Raw genomic sequence first — 21,011 nt, forward strand, 5'->3', positions numbered from 1 at the left:
TTGCTATAAAAGGGGTGCAGTGTGCAGAAGAGTCTGAAAGCGCAGGATTGCATTCTGCACAGTAGAACGAAGTATATCCGTAGGTATGCCGGCTACCTTGCTTGATATGCTGCGCTTCAGATCAGCACATGTGTGAATGTTCCAATGGTAAACCCTGTCCTTCAGGTAGCCCCACAACTAGAAATCTCAGGGAGTGAAATCAGGTGATCGTGCCGGCCAAGCATTTGGAAACGATCGGCTGATAATTCGATCGTTTCCAAATGTGTTTCGGAGAAGCAGGTGAACTTCACGAGCAATATGCGGTGGGGACCCATCTTGCATGACAACTGTTGAGTTCAATGCTTCTCTCTCCTGTAGGGCGGGTAATAAGATGCTGACTAAGCATATCGCAGTAACGTTGGCCAGTCACACTGCACGTCTTTGGTCCTTGAGCACAAACCTGCTCGAAAAAGGATGGCCCAATGATGGACGTAGCTGTGAAGCCACACCATACGGTGACACGTTCACCACGCAGAGGAACTTCATGCACAGTGATTGGAGGTGAAAATCCCCACACTCGGCGATTCTGTGTATTCACCTCACCCGTCACAGAAAAATGAACTTCGTCTTTCCATAGAATGATCAACTTCAATCTTTGTAAAAAAAAGTGGAGAGGGAAGTCAACACATCGTTGCGCATCCTGCGATGCAAGCTGCTGTGCGTTATGGATCTTGTACGGATACCGTTTGAGAATGGTTCGAAGCACCTTCCGTACAGTGGACCACGGGATGATCAACTGTCGTGCCACAGCACGCGCGCTGTCTGACGATCGGGGAATTTCCCGCAGCGTTCTCTGCCATAGCAACAGCGATTTCATCAACCACCTGTGGTGCAACCGGTCATCGCCCTCTTCCTGGAGCGACTCCCAGTTCTTCAGTTGATTCGAACTCCTTCATCACGCTCCGCACGGCTGGTGGAGACAGAGGAACCTTCCGTAATCCTCTGAGCCGGCGATATTCTCGAAATGCAGCTGCTGTCGTGTTGATAGCAGAGCTTCACCATAATGCCTTGCTCCTTTTGTCCAAGCTCATGTTGACACGTCAACAAGGGCTCTGCGACTGGTCAGGTTTGTGAGACTATGAATCGCGATGGCTGATCACGGCAACTGGTGGCCATAGTTGGAACTGGGCGGTGGCGTTGTCACCCACGGAAATCATGCACCCCGTACTCAGGACATTAATGCTACCAAGTTTGGTACTCGTACGGTAATTAGTTTCCGTACTATAACGTGTTAAATAGGGACTGTTTAATTACAACCATCCGGCATATATGGCTGTCAGATGGTGAGAGAAAATGCACTACCGCATGTGATTCGTCTGATAGTCGAGTACCTACAACATGAAGATATGGCCCCCTAGCGCGGCTAATTCCCTTATAAGAAAATGCATGGGGCGCTCTATATTGAATGGCCGAACACTTAACGTAATCTTCAAAGACCATTGCTGACCGCTACTGGGTACCTGTGCGCCAATGAGACATGTTGGGAGGGCATGTAACTCGGAGTGGTAGCCTGTCTGACTAATTCGGGGCGTATACCCTTACCTGCTAGTTCATTTGTAGCACACTTCAGTTATCTTTATTTTTTCTTCCTAAACAAAAGTGATATTAAAATGGGTAATATTGTGTGGCCACCTAGAAAGTTAGTTGGTTGGTTGTAGGTACGCCAATAAACACTCACCACAGTCACCACAGTAACGTTCACCACGCTTCTAGCGCTTCATGTGCCTCCTTCGTTAGGTCGGTGAGAGTAGGTAACGATTACATCCTGTGGTACAAAGCCGCAGCTATAGCTTTTTGAGTGACAGTAAGACAGAAAGGAACTACTCAATTCAGACTGTGGGTAATCGGTCTCCATTTTTAATACAAGTTTCGTGAAAGGATTTTGACGATAACTATTGTAACGTTGTTACTTTAATTTGCTATGTAAGCGGTACTGCTAGACAATAAAAGCGGGTTAAAAGCTGTGAGCTGTCTGGGGAAGTTAACCTTGCATTACTGACCAACTGTTTCACCAGGTATCCAGTCTAGCTTACCAAATTCCCAACCAGACTAACATTAATTATAATCTTTTAATAGTCATATGACAACCGGTGATATATATATAAAAGATAATTTAAATAAAAAGAAATAAATCAATTTATATTTGGAAATTTATTTTAACATTGATCATTGAAATTTCAGCATATTAAACTTGATTCCTAACTAAACTGGTGCCTTATTTAGGATTGTGAAAATGTGAGATTGCAATCTTACGGAACACATCAAATATGGAGCCAAGATTGGGAGACTGCATACAACACTGCATTCATAAAACAACACACAAAGAACGTTGAAACATATGCAAGAGAAAGTTAACCACTACCAACCGATTCAATTTTCACCCAAAGAAGTTACGTTCGTAGCACAATCCTGTCCGTCATGTAATTACCACACACTGGTATACTAAATTCATATTAACTCTTTGTGAAATCTTCGCGAAAAGAATAGCTGAGGGCTACTTTGATGATTACACCACATGCTTCACGTGGTCAACTTGGTTTACACAAAGAGTGTAACTCCACAATAATTTTGATAATTAAAATAAATTAGATCGAAAAGCAATTTACAAAAGAAAAACCTCGAACTGGTTACTATCGTCTTACTATTAACCTGATGGTGGTCTCACAAAGTACACCCCACGTGGGTTGAACATAAAGAAAAGTTGCTATATTGAAAAATACTGTCAAGACGAGACGTTATAATCTCACGCACATTCGCATTTAAGATTGATTAGATATTTTAGAGCTAAACCTGAAATAAAGGTGATTAAATTTTCAGTTAGGCTGAACTTAAGAAATCCATTGTCCTACGGACTTAGCAGACACGCGCTTAGCCGGAGATCTTACCACTTCAGACGCTCGCCACGGATAGACTGACTGGTCCCTTCCTGAGGGGTGGCTCACAAATACAAACGGAAGTGGCCAGAGGGGCAGCTTCCTATACCAACATGACAACGGACGGACAGGACCATACTAAGGATAGAAACCTCTTTGCTTTTAGAAAGCGTAGCTACCTGTTCCGACGTTGGTCCTACAGTTCTCTAGCAGACAGGCTTGTCTGCTACCCTGAGGCATACAACTAGAAATACATTTGCTCATTCATCCTCTCACACAGAAGGGAAGGGGGTTGACAGTATCTTATCATATACAGTATATAAAAGAAAGCGGATGTAGGTTCCGTATGAGATTGTGTGACATGAATTACATATAAACTGTGTTTTAAAGTGTAGTAGTGTGACAGATCGTTCTTGTTTATGTGTAAAAGTAACACGTTCCACTACTCAGTCTCCTCCCAGATAGTCAGAAACGCCACAGTAAATTTAGAAGAGGAATTTATGCCGTAAATGACAACAGATTTAAGAAATTAACATGAAAGGAATCCAACAGAGACCTTTCACTATTACCTGCCTTTCTGAAAAACTAAAACCACATTCCGGATTTATTCTAGTCGCAAAATTTAGATTACTTAGTTTTCGCGAGTCTGAGCAAGCTTAACGAGCAACCGAAATTTCGTCACGTTTTCTGGCTCCCGTCAGTGTTCTTGCTTCCGCTATTCCTTCTTTATATTCTCTTATACCCATCGTCAAAGTGTTTTTCAATACGTTTTTATAATCGTAATCACTGTAACAATTCGCGAGGCTTGTATTTCCTGTAACACGTGGTCAGGAGCTAACTGCCTCTCGCACTCAACCTTGTGTAATATTTCACATTAACAATAATTTATCCATTTTACTGCACGTTAAACTCCGTAGCTGTTGATTACATTATTTTAAGAAATATAGCAACAGCCACTTTTTTATGTATTATTATTTAAGCTAAAATGCGTTTCTGGCTTTCATCCATCTTCAGTTAGCGTGATACTCATTTGAATGTTCAGTCAGTACATTGTTATACAATCACAGCAAACTGGATGCGGCAGCTGCCTTGTGCAAAATAACGATTTTGTTTATCTACTATACTTCGCGAGTTGTGTACTTGCGATGTATTGCTGTTTAGGTGTACTTTGATTGTTGTTATATGAACTAAGGAGAAAGTAAGGTCGCTGCAGCATCGACACTCATGCTCATAATTAAGGATAATGCTGATACATGGTGAAACAACGCTCTGGTGGGCGGTTTGCGGGTTTAAATCATCTCGGGGTATGACCATGCAGTGCATTTGACCTGCGGTCGTCGCACGGTGGCGCTGGCAGCAGTCTACATACGCAGAGATGTGTTGGTGCATGTCAGAGTACGGTGCAGCGAGTAAGCGTGCAGACGTTTTCAGACGTGCTAATGGTGACTGTGTATTGAAAATGATGACGCTATGAGGGGCAGAAAACTAGGGCGACTGGAGGCTGGTCAAACGCAGCAGGTCGTAGCACGGGCTCTCCGAGTGCCACAAATTGTGATGTCAAGATTATGGCAACGATTCCAGAAGACAGGAAACGTGTCCAGGTGCTACAGTACGGGACGTCCACAGTGTACAACACCACAAGAAGACCGATATCTCACCATCAGTGCCCGCAGACGGCCACGGAGTACTGCAGGTAGCCTTGTTCGGGACCTTACTGCAGCCACTGGAACAGTTGTCTCCAAACACGCAGTCTACAGACGACTGAACAGACATGGTTTATTCGCCTGGAGACATGCGAGGTGCATTCCACTGACCAGTGGTCGCAGGAGAGCCCGCAAGGCCGGTTGTCTAGAACACAATACATGGTCACTTGAACAGTGGTCCCAAGTTATGTTCACGGACGAGTCCAGGTATATTCTGAACAGTGATTCTCGCCAGGTTTTCGTTTGGCGTGAACGAGGAACCAGATACCAACCCCTTAATGTCCTTGAAAGGAACAAGTATGGAGGTCGTGGTTTGATGCTGTGGGGTGGGATTATGATTGGTGCACGAACACCCCTGCATGTCTTTGACAGAGGAACTGTAACAGGTCAGGTGTATCGGGACATCATTTTGGACCAGTATGTCCGCCTTTTCAGCCTTCCTCCTGATGGATGATAACGCACGGCCCCACCGAGCTGCCATCGTGGAGGAGTACCCCGAAACAGAAGATATCAGGCGAATGGAGTGGCCTGCCTGTTCTCCAGAACTAAACCCCATAAAGCACGTCTGGGATGCTCTCGGTCGACGTATCGCTGCACGTCTTCAAACCCCTACGGCACTTCAGGAGCTCCGACAGGCCTTGGTGCAAGAATGGGAAGCTATACCCCAGCAGCTGCTCGACCACCTAATCCAGAGTATGCCAACCCGTTGTGCGGCCTGTGTAAAAGTGCATGGTGATCATATCATATATTGATGTCGGGGTACATGGGCAGGAAACAGTGGCGTTTTGCAGCACATGTGTTTCGGGACGGTTTTCTCAACTTATCGTCAATACCGTGGACTTACAGATCTGTGTCGTGTGTGTGTTGCCTATGTGCCTATGCTGTTAGCGCCAGTTTCGTGTAGTGTAACGTTGTGTGGCACCACTTTCTGCAATTATCCTTTATTTATGAGCATGAGTGTAAATTGCTGTCGACATTGTAACGATGTACTGACTGAACATTCAAATATGTCTTACGCTAGCTGAAGATGGGTGAAAGTCCGAAATGCTTTTTAGCGTAAAATAAATGTGCATGAAAAGTGGCTGGTTGCTGTATTTATTAAAATAATGTTCCATGTTGTTTGCTGGTCTGCGTTGCACATCTGTGCCGGACAGTTCTCGTCCGATTCAGTATGCATCAGTGTCGTTGGAGTGGATGCGAATCTCAGTTTTAATGAGTTAGTGAAGTTTGCTCCTGTTATTGAGTGTTCCAAGAATCTTAAATGTTGAAGTGACTGTTCTGCAGGCTTATTTCTGTGTACCACGTTCGTTTTCTACGCCTCAGTCACTGAAATTCTGACAAAAGAAAATTCTGAATCAATTAGTAGTTATTTATTTTTGTCAACACATTCAGCATACACTGTGATCTTGTTATGCATGGTGGTCGGATATTACTTAGATGCGACAGCCAGTACCTGTTTGGTAGGAATACACCTCTGTGATGAGACGCATTGCTTGATTAAGTTGTTTGTCAATTATTTTAGTGCGAGCACTGTTTAACCAGATGGAACAGCAATATTCCGCGACTGAGTGCGAAAGAACTAAAATTGATGGTCTGAGGGTAGTTACAATGATATCCTACGTGATTTCCGTTAACTTCTAGAGTGTGTTGTTCCTAGCTCTAATATTAGCTCTCACATTGTGTGGATGGCTTTTGTATGTCATTGACCAGTGTAAGGTCACACCTCGGTATTTTGAATTGTCGCACTATCGAGAAATCTGATCTCTAAATATGGTGTTAGGTTTGTAGTTTGCTTAATCTAACGTCGTCCGTGTTCGACTGTAATCAGTAAACTGCGACTGTTTATGATAATAAAAGATAAATTAAACAGTTGTCAGTGTCAGTCACTTTCTACTGGATTACTCTCATCTTCAAGTGGATATGTGGATTATATTACATTTTTATTTGCTACATGTAGCAGGTTGTATGTTTTTTACTAGTTTTAATTCGCTACAAACAAGGGAAAATCGCCGGCCGGTGTGGCCGTGCGGTTAAAGGCGCTTCAGTCTGGAAACGCGTGATCGCTACGGTCGCAGGTTCGAATCCTGTGTGTGATGTCCTTAGGTTAGATAGGTTTAATTAGTTCTACGTTCTAGGCGACTGATGACCTCAGAAGTTAAGTCGCATAGTTCTCAGAGCCATTTGAGCCAAGGGAAAATCAGTACTTATTAATGTAAGATAGCACCAGGAAAATACATTTTAAAAATTCATAAAGATATTTACAGTGTGTTCCAACAGAAAGAACCATGAGGTCCCTAATAAAAGCACATTTTCAGATGTCACACAAACACGGAACAAAAGTATAAACAGTTCAAAGACTGTACAGATGTAGAAATACAGTGCCTTGTATGGCAAAGAGCATTCATTACTAGATTATATTGCGAATCAAAGTTACAGATAACGTGTATGCCAAAGTTTAGCTCTTTGCATAACCGCATTCCAATAAACTTACGGAACCTAAGAACTTTTTGTTAAAATACTATTCAAAAAATTCCATCTTCGGAACTAAGTCAAAAAAGAAGACGAGGTCCTCGTTCTGGATATGAAAACCCAAGGGAAGACGACCAGCCGCGATATCATCCTCTGACTTATCGCGTCATACAGATGCTGTATGGAGGGCCATGTGCCCAACAGAAAGCTCTTCCAAAAAAATGTTCAAATGTGTGTGAAATCTTATGGGACTTAACTGCTAAGGTCACCAGTCGCTAAGCTTACACACCACTTAACCTAAATTATCCTAAGGACATACACACACACCCATGACGGAGGGAGGATTCGAACCTCCGCCAGGACCAGTCGCACAGTCCACAGAAAGCTCTCCCGGCTGTTTTGTCAACTTTCCAGATTTTGGTGTACTCCTTCTCATTCAAGTAGCTCGGCAGTTGGTTTTTTTTTTTTTTAACGTGTGTAATTGAGACAGCGTGGATCCCTCATAGCTGGTAGCGCTATTGTCAGTGTTTAACTGCAAAGTGCAAACGGCTGTATGCGAGACAATAGTCTTCTATAGAGCTGCGACAACACTGAGGCGTTGCCATAAAGACAGCTTACAGAAACGCATTACTTCTACTGGTTGAGGTAGGCGCACGAACCTGCCGCATCCAGCCCACTGTAGCTGTCAGGGTCCTTCTTGTGCCGCCTCGGCTATGGCACGCAGACCTGCACAGATGCATGTACTGCTGCTTCAGACATATTCTGGGGTGAAAAAATGCTTTCTAATTGTTTACAGAGCAGAAATCATGGATTATTATTTGAAAAATTTGCCTTTTTCGTATTACACATTAATCTAGAAAACATGCACCGCATTCAGCTCATTTCCTAAAAATGTGGCAGTGTAAGGAAATGGGAGTGAGAGGAGGTGAAGACTTAATGCGGACAGTGAAGTGGGCAAGCTTTGTCACACTACAACAGCGTAATCTCATACCTAAGCTGCGGGCAATAACGTCACGCAACGTAATGGAATTCGCTAATGGAATAAAGACTTTCTGGACAACGGTTTCAGGCGACGAATCTGCTTATATAGCAGGAGTAACTGGGGTAATTCATCAATTAGAATGAAATTACAGCCGGCCGATGCGGCCAAGCGATTCTAGGCGTTTCAGTCTGGAACCGTGCGACCGCTACAGTCGCAGGTTCGAATCCTACCTCGGACATAGATGTGTGATGTCCTTAGGTTAGTTAGGTTTAAGTAGTTCTAAGTTATAGGGGATTGATGAACTAAGATGTTAAGCCCCTTAGTGCTCAGAGCCATTAGAACCATTTGAACCAAAGAAATTAACAACTGCTTAAAAGCAAGTAGTAATAATAATGCACGCATATCCGAAGGAACTTTGGATCGTACTTCTGATCAACACAGGCACTGCAGTGTCATAGTAAGAACAACATGTGGTCTTCACCCGCAGTCACTATGTAGATGATTCTTCAGGGAGTTAGATATTTCAACTGCACCCTCACATACACATATTTGCTAATTAAATTCGTCGGAAATAATAGACAGGAATTGGAGAAGAATAGTGATGTTCATACCTACAACGCTGGAGGAAAAAATGACTTTTATTACTTACTTTCATCCGTTTGTTTCAGTGTTTCTTCCGTGATTGTATTACTCCCATAATAACAAAATCCATCGTATGCAGCCACAAATCGAGATTTTATTATAATGCACGTTTCATTTCGAGCCCTAGGGGCTCACTTTTAGGTTCTTTGCCACTCTACGTTAATTTCACATTTCGTTTAATTTTGGGCCTGGCAGGTACATATTGTTATGTTACAAAATACCACATCATGAAACATAAGTTTATAAAACTATGACAAATCGAACAGTAACTTACTGTTTTTAGTAGTAGGTGTATGGTTCTGGAAAATGTTTATGGACAGGTGCACACTTCCTATTAAACAGCACATTTGCAGAACCATTTTGAAAACAGCGTATTTTCGAATACAATTCAAAACAAGTCAAAGAATTCCGACTGTGAAGACGATACACTTTTACAAATACACATATTATTATTTAGAAGATGTTACATTATTATTTACATAGATGTCCTTAATAATACATTATTATTTGTGAATGTGGTAAATGCGCCTATATTTTATGAAACGGTTACAGTATCAAATACTTATTTCTGTAAGAAAAAATAAACTTTCAAAATTACTCGAAAATTGTGATTGCTAAACTCTGTTCGTTCATTCAACAAGCTTTCAGGAGCTTTTTCTTTATGTAACATTATTTCTAATTGTTCTGGTAGATCGAGTTTCTTAGCATTGTTTTCTGTATGGCGTACAGTTGAGCTTTTATGGATGTCAGTTAGTCTTTCTCTGCTAAGGTACAGTTAGCTATTGCAGATTTGTCAAAGTCGTTAAGTCTAAATATGTCAGTGTGTTCTTTGTAACGTATATGGAAACTTCTTCCTGTTTTGCGTATGTAAAATGCAGGGCAGCTGTTACACTGTAATTTATGTAGACCACTTTGTTCTGTCATTCGAATATTTATGTTTACTGTGTGAGATAAGTGGTGTCCCAGTTTGTTGTTTGTGGTGAAAAATTTTTAATATTAGTGTTTCTGAATAAGTTAGCAATTTTTTGTGATGTTGTGCTTAAATAGGGAATGCTTGCGAATATATGTGCAGTGTCAGATGCTTTTCCTGTAGTGTTTCTATCACTGCTCTTGGCCTGTATTTTGTTGATATTTTGCTAATTGATTTTTCAGAATATTGATTATTTCTTGCAGTTGTTTTGATGGTATCAAATTATTTTGTTAGTGCTTTGATTTTTAATGGTAATGTGTGTGCCTTGTTCAGCAAAGATCTAAATGCAGCATACTTGTGTGTGTTCGGATGGTGTGATGATTCATGTATTGTGATATCACTGTAAGGTGATTTTCTGTAAATGTAACTATTGTTTCTTGCTGTTTTTTAACAATGGTAAGGTCTAAGAAATTTATAGAATGGTCAGTTTCAAGATCAACGGTAACCCTTACTTTATTGTGGAGGGAACTGAATAATGTGCTAAGTTCATCAATTTCATCTTTTGTGCCATCAAATAGGAATAGTGTGTCATTCAGATATCTTTTGTAATAAACAGAGTTTACCATCACAATTTCGTCGGTAATTTGAAAGGTTTACTTTTTCCTACAGAAATAAGTTTCATAAAATGTAGCACAATTACAACATTCTCAAATAATTGTATTATTAAGGACGTCTATGTAAATAATAATGTAACACTTTGTTAATAATGTCTGTGTATTTGCAAAAAGGTAGCATCTTCACCATCGAATTTCTTTGACTTGTCTTGAATTTTAATCTAAAGTGTCAAAATGTTTCTGCAAATATGCTGTTTATTAGGAAGTGTGTATTGGTGCATAAACATTCTCCAGAACCATACACCTACTACTAGAAGCAATAAGTTATTTTTCGATTTATCATAGTTTTATAAAGTTATACACTGAAGCGCCAAAGAAACTGGTATAGGTATGTATATTCACATACAGAAAGATGTAAACAGGCAGGATACCGCGCTGTACTCGACTGCAACCAAGTTGACAAGTGTCAGGCACAGTTGTTAGATCGGTTACTGCTGCTACAATGGCAGCACGAGTGACGGGACAGAGCACCTCCAAGGTAGCGATTAAGTGGGGATTATCCTGTACGAACGTTTCACGAATGTACCATTAATATCAAAAATCTGGTAAAGATCAACTCTCCGACATCGCCGCAGCAGGAAAAAGATTCTGCAGGAACGGGACCAACGACGACTGAAGAGAATCATTCAGTGTGACAGAAGTGCAACCCTTCTGCAGATTGCTGCAGATTTAAATGCTGGACCATCAACAAGTGTCAGTGTGCTTACCATTCAACGAAACATAATCGATATGGGCTCTCAGAGCAGAAGGCCCACTCGTGTATCCTCGATGACTGCACGACAGAAAGCTTGAGAGGTGGCATGAGCCCCCTCTCATATTTCTCTGAGTAATTCGATCTTCCTCTCTAATTGCATGCGGTGAAAAGTCGCTATTCCTTCACACGCGGACTTCCCATGCAGTGTCTCTTGTCACCCGGGTGGTCTGGTGACAGGCGGGCACTTCTGATCTTGAAAGGGTTAAGCCGACGGGTGTGAGGGAGTCGAGTGAATGCTTTCCAGAAGCCGACATTGTCATAAGAGCGGCGGTGACACGCCCATTGGGGCCTGACGGAGCGGCTGGGCTAAAGATTCCGTTACTTCGCAGAAAATTAGTGAAAACCGTTTCTGGTGGGCTACCAGAGAGGTGTGGCAAAGACTTGTGTTCCCAGGCAGTCTTGGCGGGCAAATTCCCGCTTTTTCTGCAAAACCGTAACTGTGATTGGCTTGCTAAGGGCATAGCTCCGTGACGTAGCAAAATCGGCGCAGAAATTGGCGCCAAGAATCTCCATGGAATTTTCTGCCAGTTTTTGCGTTGCTGATTGGAACGTTTAACCACGGCCACTGTCGTGGGGGCGGCAATGTTCTGTGTTCGGTTTGTACAGGTGCTCTTGTGAGAATTGGCTCTCGCCTTTCAGTCAGAGTAGGTTACAAGACTGAGCTCTCGCTGCTCTCGGCAGCCTGCCTTCCGTTGGCTGTCTAATATATTTTTATTTAATTGTAACTGTTTGACGAAGTTACTGAAGTTCCGACTTCAATGTAACTTTCCGAGTACAGTTGGCAATTGAGCATTCTGTGTACAAGCGGTCTATGTTGTCTGTCTTGAGCAGTTTTGGCTAAAGTTGACTGTATCAGAGTGAAGTGTTGGCATAAGAGCCAACACTGTGTTGCTAGATGAAGCCGAAATGCATGCTTTTAATTACACGCTGACTGGCGTGAGGTCTGGAACAGTTAAGGGAATTAATAGTAGCAAATAAAGTACGTAGTTGATATAATACTTAACTTTAATCCATAATTGGTGTACATCGCTCTTGACAGTACATGTTATAATCTCAATATCAAATGCTATGGCGCCTTGCTAGGTCGTAGCAAATGATGTAGCTGAAGGCTATGCTAACTATCGTCTCGGCAAATGAGAGCGTATTTGTCAGTGAACCTTTCCTAGCAAAGTCGGCTGTACAACTGGGGGAGAGTGCTAGTAAGTCTCTCTAGACCTGCCGTGTGGTGGCGCTCGGTCTGCAATCACTGACAGTGGCGACACGCGGGTCCGACGTATACTACCGGACCACGGCCGATTTAAAGGCTACCACCTAGCAAGTGTGGTGTCTGGCGGTGACACCACATTCCTCCCCCGCAAATCGGCGTACGGTTGTGTTATAAGGCTTCTGCCCACCATGGGGAGGACCCCATGTTGACGTATGCGACGAGGTGGGAAGCCTAACAACAGGCGAGGCTGTGCCACCCACACCCGGCCATTCGGTCAGAGGGGAGCTAGGAAATGCCTGAAAACCAAGTCCAGAGTGCATGCCAACATGCGGTGTATGCGCCCGTAAAGAGACGGGAGGGGCCGAAGATTCGACCTCCATCGGGGCGGGGCAGCCGACGGGCGAAGACGACATCTGGTCCGGAGCGGGCAAAAGTTCCATGTCGGAGGACAGCTGCTCACGGGAAGCGATCAGCGGCGCGTGACCCAGGGAGGCACCCGGCGCCTGCGGCGAAGCGTCATTGCGGGCCTCGCCGGCGGGAGAACAGGCGGCGGCGGCGGCTGCGGCGCGTCGCCATGGGGCAAAATGGAAGGCAGCGTCGGTAACACCTGGGGATGAGGCAAGCCAGTAGATGGATCCCCAGGGCGCTGACCGGACGGCACCGTCGCTGAAAGCAGACGGGGAGTGGCAGAACCCGTGTGACGACAGAGGCGCAGCTGATTGAGATGCCGACGCACCTCACCAGAGGCCCCCAAAACCAGATACACAGCGCGGCCGAGGCAGCGAAGAATGCGCCCTGCGAGCCATCGCCGAGAACCTCGATGTTGCGATAGTATACAACGTCGCCTGGGGCAAAAGCAGGTGGCTGCCGCTGCACAGGAACCCGATGCGGCGGATGCAGCAAAGACATCAAGGTTCGATGAGGACGACCGTGGAGCAACTCAGCCGGCGAGCGACCATCTCGGGGCTGAGAGCGATACGAAGACGAAAAGAGCAACAACGCGTCCTCCCCAGAATGAGACTCTTTCAACTTCAACATCTGTGACTTGAAAGTCCGGACCAATCGTTCAGCGGCACCGTTTGACTGAGGCGAAAACGGCGCGGATGTCAGATGTTGAATACCATTGGCCTTGCAGAATGACTGAAATTCTGCGGACATGAATTGTGGGCCATTGTCTGGAACAATAGTCTGTGGAAGACCTTCAACACAACAGATAGCGGATAACGCTTGGATGGTAAAGTGACGACCATTCAAGAAATCATGAAACTTTGTAACACCAAATACGAGAGCCAAAGCTTCTTTCTCGATCTGTGAATAATTTCTTTGCGCAGACGAGAGTAATTTGGACGCAAAGGCAATAGGGCGATCCTGCGATCCATCTTTGTGCACAAGCACAGCACCGATCCCGAAATCTGATGCATCTACCATCAACAAAAGGGGTTTCTGGGGATCGAATGGCGTAAGGCAAGTATTTGAAAGCAACGCCGATTTCAACTGGCGAAAGGCGCGTTCGCATTCCGTCGTCCAGACGAACGGAACACCTTTACGGCGTAAGCAATGAAGCGGAGCTGAAATGGAAGAGGCATGGGGAACATAGCGATGATAATAATTAATTTTTCCCAACACACTCTGTAGCTGCTTCAAATTCTGCGGCGAAGGCAAGTCCTGTATGGCACGGAGGTGCTCTGGATTCGGATGTATGCCTTGTGCATTGATTACATGTCCCAAATATGGTAAGCCACGAGCAAAAAACACACATTTCTCCTTCCACAAGCAAATACCATTTTGTCGCAATACCTGAAATAATGTTCTGAGATGGGCTAAATGCTCTTCTTCCGTCTTTCCGGGGATCACAATATCGTCCAGATAGTTTGCTGCAGTAGGGACCAAGGCACAAACAGTTTGCAGATATTGCTGAAATAATGCAGGGGCGGATGCACACCTGAATGGCAGTCTTTTGAATCGGTACAAACCAAGATGCGTGTTAACCACCAAAACGCAATGGAATTCGTCGTCCACTGCTATTTGCAAGTACGCATCTGCTAGGTCGAACTTCGAAAAATATTTACCCGGGCACAGTTTGTCAAAAAGATCTTCCGGGCAGGGTAAAGGAAAAGTTGCAATCACTAGTTGTGGATTCACCGTTGCCTTGAAGTCCACACAAAGTCTCAATTTTCCGGAAGGTTTTGTCAAAATTACTAAGGGTGATGGCCAGAGAGAAGCCTGCACACATTCAATTATATCTTGTGATTCTAAATCGTTTAATGTTCTTGCGACCTCATCACGCAATGTGTGAGGAACATTGTGCGCTCTGAAAAATTTCGATTGCGCGTTTACTTTCAGTTCCAAATGTGCTTTATAGTTCTTAGTGCAACCAAGGCCCGGTGCAAAAATGTCTGCAAACTCTTCGCATAGACGAGAAACACTGGCTGAAGGCACAGTCTGGTTCACTGAGAGGACCTGATTTACTATAGACAAGTTAAACAACTGAAATAAATCTAAACCAAACAAGTTCACTGCAGAAGAAAAACGAAGAACGTAAAATGACACAAGTTTTGTTTGTCCCTTGTATGTTGCAAGAAGGCTGCACTGTCCTAACACAGGGATATTCTGACCAGAATAGCTATTTAACTTAACATTTGCGGCACGCAACGGAGGTGTGCCCAGTTGTTTGTACGTGTCTTTATTGATCAATGAAACTTCAGCTCCGGTATCGAGCTGGAAAGGTATCACGTTGCCATGAATGTCCAAATCTACAAAAAGTTTATTGTCCAGCTGACGACAAGAGCGACTGTCTCGTGCAACGTGAACTGACACTGGTACAGAAGCACATGCAACTTGACGGGATTTCCAGCGATGACGACGCACACTATTTGTGGGACGAACACAGTCACTGTTAGAGAGAGTGGCACTGGGCAGAGTGGAATTAACTACATGAATGTCCATGGGCGAAGGTTCACGAGCCTGAGTATTCTTGGTTCGACTCCGATTCCGGCGCAAAGCAAAGGGCCTGGAATGGTTGGGAGTGTCCGTTCTGAGCTTTTTCTGGCAAATGCTCTGAACATGTCCTTTTTTATTACAGAAAATGCAAATAGCTTGGCGTGACGGGCAATTCTCTCGCGAATGTCTAGTAGCACACCGCGGGCATGATTTTAGCACTGCATTTGCGTGCTTGCGCGGCACTCGTAGCGGAGGGCTTGGCGGCAGCTGCGCGGACGGGCGCGAGGGCTGTTTACTGTTCCGTGCAGCTCGCCCGGTGGGCCAGTTAATGTGAAACACAGCTGGCGAAGTTGCAAATGATTCCTGAGCAAAGTCAAGTGTGTCTTGCCTATCCAATATTTCTATAACTTGTTGAAGGGAGGGATTGACTAGTTTCAAAATTTGCTCCTGTATACGAACATCAGAAACGTTCTGTGCAATTGCATCACGTACCATTGCATCTGAATAAGGGAGTCCACATTCACACTCAAAAGCACAATCCCTAGTAAGGCCTTGCAAAGTTGCAACCCACTCCCGATTAGTTTGTCCGGCCGTACGTTTTGTACGAAAGAACGTATACCTTTTTGCAACTACATTGACTGATTCTTTGAAATATGCATCTAATGCAGACAAAATTTCGCCATAGGACAGAGTTGCTACGTCGCGTCGGGGAAATAATTTCACTATCACACGGTACGTTTGGACGCCTACGGCGGAAAGAAGAAATGGCTGCCGCTCATTACCTTGAATTCTGTAGGCGGCGAGATGGAATCCAAATTGGCGTGACCACTCCATCCAGCTTTCCAGTGCCGCATCAAAAGGACAAAAAGGTGGAGCAACTGCGTGTTGTGGCTGTGGTAGCGGTGGAGCGGCGGCGGCCGCATCGGTTTGCATTGCACGTTGACCCTGGACGAGCTGTCCAAGAGCATCCAATAACGCCTGCGTCTGCTGATTCTGCAAGCGATAAAATTCGGACTGTACATCTGGCGATTGTGGCGAAGCCATGACACAAGTAAATTAGAGCAATACGACCGTTAAATCTTCGTCGCCATATGATGTGTTGGCATAAGAGCCAACACTGTGTTGCTAGAGGAGGCCGAAATGCACGCTTTTAATTACACGCTGACTGGCGTGAGGTCTGGAACAGTTAAGGGAATTGGTTCAAAAATGGTTCAAATGGCTCTGAGCACTATGGGACTCAACTGCTGTGGTGATAAGTCCCCTAGAACTTAGAACTAATGAAAACCTAACTAACCTAAGGACAGCACAGACATCCATGCCCGAGGCAGGATTCGAACCTGCGACCGTAGTGGTCGTGCGGTTCCAGACTGTAGCGCCTTTAACCGCTCGGCCACTCCGGCCGGCTGTATTTAATAGTAGCAAATAAAGTACGTAGTTGATATAATACTTAACTTTAATCCACAATTGGTGTACATCGCTCTTGACGGTGCATGTTATAATCTCAATATCAAATGCTATGGCGCCTTGCTAGGTCGTAGCAAATGACGTAGCTGAAGGCTATGCTAACTATCGTCTCGGCAAATGAGAGCGTATTTGTCAGTGAACCTTTCCTAGCAAAGTCGGCTGTACAACTGGGGGCGAGTGCTAGTAATTCTCTCTAGACCTGCCGTGTGGTGGCGCTCGGTCTGCAATCACTGACAGTGGCGACACGCGGGTCCGACGTATACTACCGGACCGCGGCCGATTTAAAGGCTACCACCTAGCAAGTGTGGTGTCTGGCGGTGACACCACACAGAGTTACTGTGTGACTTCACTTGTTAAAATCAATCACTGTACAGTCAGAGATTGTGTGGCGAGCCTTCTTCGTCTCCCTCAGGGGCGCATTTGCATTGCTAGGAAGTCTTTAGTCTGGAACAGCCAGACAAGGATAATTGGTTTCTGGCTATATTCGCGACATTATCATCACCACGACGGGACGTCGAAGCAACCAGCCATTGCCTCCGGTATGCCAGATCGTGTTCTTGCAGTTAAGAAGAGAGCTTGGTAATGTATGTCCGCAGCACCGGCAGATTATTGATTTTCCTAGGTGATAATCAGAGCTCAGCAGAGCGCGCCTGTTCGCCCACTTCTAACTTTGTTCTGTCTTGGGTGTTCATGGTCTGAGTTCTCACTACTGTAGCAGCAATTAATGTTGGGTTGGCTGCGTGTTTCTCTTAAGATTTGAGTTGCAAGGAATTGGCTCCACATACCACTTCGTCATAAATGTCATAATCTAGTTTAGGGATAACTTCACCTTCACAGCATTTATTTGAGTATCCAATTTGAGCCAATTTGATGTATTGTAAATGTTTCATGTGTTTTGTTTATTATTTTGAGTTTAGCCATACTAAATCATATCGTTATTTTGGACAGAACTGTCATTCTGTTAATCGGTAGAGCAACCCTTTCATTTCTCACTACGTTAATGAAACTTTCCTTTATTTAACTTATTTATCAAATTAAATTATTGCAGGTACCAAACTCTCTTCTACTCCACTTGCAGGGTCGATTACAGTCAGTTCGCGTTTCTTTTTAATCCATGTGCAACAGCAAAAGTCGGAGTTAGAATGGGGGGGGGGGGGGGGGGGCTTAGAGCATCATTTATATATGAAGATCCTAGAAGAATTTAGTGTTAAATACCCCGCTATCCCCGGCACCTTGCAAGCTTTACGACTTGGCTGGGCCCATCACCAGCGACATTGCACCGTTGATGACTAGAAACATGTTGCCAAGTTGGACGAGTCTCGTTTCAAATTGTATCGAGCGCATGGATGTGTACGGGTACGGAGACAACCTCATGAATCCATCTACCCTGCATGTCAGCAGGGGACTATTCAAGCTGGTGGAGGATTTGTAAAGGTATGGGGTGTGTGAAGTTGGAGTGATATAGGACCCCTGATACGTCTAGATATGACTCTGACAGGTGTAATGTACGTAAGCATTCTGTCTGATCACCTGCATCTATTCATGTCCATTGTGCATTCCGACAGACTTGGAAAATTGCAGCAGGACAATGCAGCAACCCAAACGTCTAGGATTGCTACAGAGTGGCTCCAGGAAGACTCTTCTTAGTTTAAACATTTCAGCTTGTGACCTAACTCCCCAGACATGAACATGATTGAGCATATCTGGGATGCCTTGTTACTTGCTGTTCAGAAGAGATCTAGACACCCTGGTACTCTTCCGTACGAGAATGGACGGAAGTGAAGGATTCATGGTGTCATCTCCCTCCAGCAATGCTTCGAACATTTGTCGAGTCCGTGCCGAATCGTGTTGAGGCACTTCCGCGTGCTTGCGGGGACCATACAAGATTTATGCAGGTGTACCAGTTTTTTTGGCTCTTCAGTGTATTTCATAATAATAATTTTAGAACATAATAATGTGTTATTTCCAGAAACGTAAAGTTGATGTATACTGTCAAAACACTTGATGATAAACCCTGATTAACCCCCAAGGGCTCGAAATGCATCGTGCATTTTATGAAAATCACTATTTTTGGCTGAAGGCGGTTGTTCTTTATTATGACTTTTATTATTCATTATTAAAGCTGTTAGTGGCTCAGAAAGAGTTTAATATGAAGCAACAAAAATTTTTGATCATTTGACCATTAATATAAAATGTCTGACAGGTAGCAAAGTAAGTTTTAAGTATAACATAAAAGAATTTCTCCTGGACAAATCCTTGTATTCCACTGATAAATTTCTATTTCAAAACTGGTAGAAACTTTTTTTTAAATGTAGTTGCACGAATAAGACTAAAAAGAGTTCATCAATTTAATGGCAAACGTGTACGTATTACGTAAACTGACTCGTTCCGCATTACTTCCATAAAAGAACCGTTGAAATGGTGTATGGAAGATGTAACTGACTAACTAATGTTTAGAACGCTAACGTACTGGACAGGGTAATCGAATTTGAGGGCTACATTACTGACACTGCCTCTGGCAGGCCGCTGGAATTTGCGCACGTAACGGCCAGCTTGGCTAACTTCAGTGCTAATCAGCTCGTAAATGGCGCCACATATTGAATTTTTTCTTATGGTTACGAGCTTTTCAGCCTGTTTCTGACCACAATGTATAACGTACATGTGGTGTTTTGCACATTAGGTGCAAATTATGAATTACTGTGCTGGTAAACCTCTTACATTATTTGATTTGCAATCAGCTGAGCTGAGCAACGTACTCAGACAGTTTTCTCTTTCCTTATTCTGATCATCAGTAAACTGACACAGAATATTTTTAGCCGCAACGCATTCTGACTTTCAATAATCCCCACAAAAGAAGGGCCCTGACTAACAATAACCTTTAACTTGCATGACTCATTTACCTCACAAAAATCTTCGTTACTCGAACTACTGCAACACAGCGAGCGCCAACACTGCCGCCGGCCAGTGTGGCCGTGCGGTTAAAGGCGCTTCAGTCTGGAACCGCGTGACCGCTACGGTCGCAGGTTCGAATCCTGCCTCGGGCATGGATGTGTGTGATGTCCTTAGGTTAGTTAGGTTTAAGTAGTTCTAAGGTCTAAGGGACTGATGACCACAGATGTTAAGTCCCATAGTGCTCAGAGCCATTTGAACCATGAACAACACTGCCAGCTAAATAAAAGATTCTAAGTACTGAAGGCACTAACTACTGATAGGCATCGTTAGCAAATGAAAAATTTTGATAGAGAACAAACAATGTATTTACCTTAATAGTGTTCCGAAGTCATAATATATATATTGTAAGTAGGCTGTTTAGGTTTTTATGTTGGTAACGTCACGTAGCGCACTGTATGAAAATCACTGACTGTGCTGCGTGCAGTCTGTGGCTGGTTGGCATTGTTGGAATTTTCGCTATTGTAGTGTTGGGCAGTTGGATATGAACAGCGCGTAGCATTGCGCAATTGGAGGTCAGCCGGCAACTCTGGTGGATGTGGGGAGAGAGATGGCAGAATTTTGAGAGCCGCCGATCTGGACGTGTGTCCATCAGAAAGAGTAAATTTGTGATATTGGATATCATGAACTGATGTATATATGATAAATTTTGAACATTATTAAGGTAAATACACTGTTTTTCTCTAACAAAATCTTTCATTTGCTAACTATGCCTGTCAGTAGTTAGTGCCTTCAGTAGTTAGAATCTTTTATTTAGCTGACAGTATTGGCGCTCGTTGTATTGCAGTAGTTCGAGTAACGAAGATTTTTGTGAGGTAAGTAATTCATGAGAGGTATAGGTTATTGTTAGTCAGGGCCATTCTTTTGTGGGGATTATTGAAAGTCAGATTGCGTTGCACTAAAAATATTGTGTGTCAGTTTAGTGTTGATCAGAATAAGTACAGAGAGAAATGTCTGAGTACATTAAGTTTTGCTCAGCTGTTTGAAAATCAAATAAAGTATGGGGTTTATCAGCATTGTCATTCATAAATTTTTCTAACGGGAGGTTTCAATATATATCAGTTCATGACATCCAGTCTTACAAATCTCCTTTTTCTAATGGACACACGTCCATATCGTCCGCTCTCAAAACTCTGGCATATCTCTCCCCACATCCACCACTGCTGGCGACTCACCTGCAGCTGCCGGCCGGGGTGACCGAGCGGTTCTAGGTGCTACAGTCTGGAACCGCGCTACCGGTACGGCCGCAGGTTCGAATCCTACCTTGGGCATGGATGTGTGTGATGTCCTTAGGTTAGTTACGTTTAAGTAGTTCCAACTTCTAGGGGTCTGATGACCTCAGAAGTTAAGTCCCATAGCGCCCAGAGCCATTTGAACCATTTCACCTCCAACTGCCCAACACTAC

Source organism: Schistocerca americana, chromosome 3 (assembly GCF_021461395.2).
Source record: "Schistocerca americana isolate TAMUIC-IGC-003095 chromosome 3, iqSchAmer2.1, whole genome shotgun sequence".
Taxonomy (NCBI): domain Eukaryota; kingdom Metazoa; phylum Arthropoda; class Insecta; order Orthoptera; family Acrididae; genus Schistocerca; species Schistocerca americana.